Here is a 2,851-nt window from a genome sequence, read left to right on the forward strand (position 1 = left end):
AGACTCCAACTCAAAAAAAAAAAGAAAAAAAGAATGAAAGACGAAGGGGAGGGAAGAGGAGGCACGAAAAGCTGTCCATGGGCTTAAACGTCTCCAAAACTCAGGTTAAGTCTCACTTCCTTTTCAGAACTTCCCATATTTCAAGGCTGTATTCATCTTTGTATTTCTCTGTCTTTCTACACCACTTGAATTTATATAATGGAATTTAGTGTTCAATTACAACCTGTCATATTCTGTAATATTACAAGAATATTAATTGGGTGGCTACTATTTATGTGTCATGTGTAGTAACAGGCACTGGCAATCCAACAGTAAACCAGAGAGACATGGAATTTCCCTAGGAAAGACTTTGTCTTGGTGGAGTAACTATATAGTGATATAGTATATACATAGAGTGTATAATGATATGCTATATGCTGATAGCATACGGCGATAGAGTGTTACCGACTGCTAAATATTAAGTCCATATCCTTGCCTTCCTCGTTCTTGGTGTTTCCTCAGTGCTGTTAACTCTGAAGAATGGGAAAAAGTTAAGCATCGGTATTTCATTTGATGACCCAAGGAAGTATTTTAAGATCCATAAATAAATATTTTGAAATCTGATCTGAACATTGCATTTAAACAGTGTCAATGTCTACAGCACGTGTTTTGTTGTAATGGCAAGTAGCATCTGTTAAAAATGATGATTCAGTCAGGCCTGGTGGCTCACACCCGTAATCCCAGCACTTTAGGAAGCAAAGGCGAGAGGACTGGCCGAGTTCAGGGATTCGAGATCAACCTGGGCAACTTGGCGAGACTTTGTTTCTACAGTAGATCAAAAAATTAGCTGGGCATGGTGGCACATGCCTGTGGTTCCAGCTACCTGGAAGGCTGAAGCCAAAGACTCACCTGAGCTCAACAAGTTGAGGCTGCCGTGGCTGTGAGCATATCATTGCACTCCAGCCTGGGCAACAGAGTAAGACTACTACTAAAAAAAAAAAAAAAAAAAAAAAGATTCATAAGGCCATTCCAGCTTGGCTAATTCTGAATGGATAGAATAAATTTCCACCATATTTCTCTATACTTTTACTATGGACAGAATCAACATGGTTATGTTGCCCCAGAAGCAGCCTGTCCTTGATTTCTCATCCCTCCTCTTTCCCTCTCTGCCCTTCCACCAAGTAACTGTGCTCTCAAGCTGACCTTCTTTCTACCTGTCCCCAGTCTAGTTTCAGATCTTCATCTCAGTTGAGTAGCCAGGGAGAGGGTCAACGGAGGCCAGCTGAAGAGGAAGGGGTACAAAGACCACCCAGGTCAACTGAATCCTAATTTCTTGATGGTGCGACCCAGGAAGCTGAACGTTAACAAGCACCTCCAGGAGATGGGAAATGACTGTTGGAGGACCACTGATAAGTTTGACAAGATGGTTAGGCTAAATGGTCCAGGCTGACCAAGTTCTATGGTGTGAGAGTACTTGAGATCAGTTTCACTGCAGATTAAATAGGCTGCTTGGGACTGGACTCCTAAGGGTTTTTTGGGCAGCCCCTTTAATTTTGCACCTAAGGCAAGTGCCTCACTTGATCTTAGTCCAGGCCCTGCTTAGAACCTTCGTATTTCCCAGAGAAGGTGGGATGGAACACTGGTTAAGAGTGTGGATCCATTGTGTGGCCACTTCTTAGCTGTACAGCCTCGGCAAGTTATTTACACTCTGTACTCAAGTTTCCCCCTCAGGAAAATGGCAATAATCATTGCACCATTTTTGTAGTGTTTGCTGTAAGAAAGAAATGAAATAATCCACACAAAATGCTTAGTACAACCCCTGTTGCAGAGAGACAGTACACTGCTTGTTCTGTGGAATATTTTTTTTTCCCCTGTGAGAGAGCTTGGCCCGACTCTCAAATGACAAGTTTGTGGTTCTAGAACACAACTATTTATAACTTGGGGATGTCCAACCTAAAAGGTTTAGGCTCTGCCAGTGCTTGGAGGAGTTAATAAGCCCTCAGAGGTCACAGTTATTCCAATGCTAATTAAACGAATAAAGTCCCAGGCAGCAAACAAACCCCAATGGCCTGCGGTTGCTTTCACAGTAGCCAGCGTCTTTGTTTAGAGCAGAACTGAATACTTGATTGACATTATCAACTTAATAAACAGACTTCACAAAGTCTCCTTGAGGAAGATGTCTTATTAAGGTAGAATTGTTTAAAATAAGGCTTCTATTCAAATATGGTAAAACATGAAAAAAACCCAAAAAACCACTGAGGGAGGAAGTGAAATCAAAGAACACTTATTTGAGAGTGTAGGATCAGTGACAGAAAAATGAAGTATTTCTGCCTATTCTCTCTGTTATTTTGTTGTCACAGATGGCAAGATAAGTAGGAAACTGCAGATAATTTTAGAGGCACATACAAAAGAATTGTGGGCATCTTACTTTATTTTGCTGGTGTCTACAGTAGTCCTTTATTTCATTAGTCCCACAGACTACTCTGAGGGTCTGTATCTGCCTGGCTTAACCTGGGGACTATTTCCAAATGAGTCCTCCTTTCCTCAAGCTCTCATGGTTTCATACTGCACAAGCCCATTGGAGATCTTCCTAAATGCGCTCAGTGTAAATCTCCTACTCCAGAACATTTGATGATTTACCAGTGCCAAATGATAAAACAAAACAAAACAAAACAAAATAACCTCTCAATTTGCTGTCTTCATAAACTGCCCACCTTCCAGCCTTCTCTCTATCAATCCAGGCATGAACCTTGTGCTACAGACAGATGATCCTTCTCACCTTAACAGCATCCTCTCTGAATTCTGACTTCCATGCCTTGGCTTATGTTATCGCTTCTTCCTGGCTTTCATTTCTTATACTACCTTACATCCT

Source organism: Carlito syrichta, unplaced genomic scaffold (genome assembly GCF_000164805.1).
Source record: "Carlito syrichta isolate Samal-C Ts95f unplaced genomic scaffold, Tarsius_syrichta-2.0.1 Scaffold303726, whole genome shotgun sequence".
NCBI lineage: Eukaryota > Metazoa > Chordata > Mammalia > Primates > Tarsiidae > Carlito > Carlito syrichta.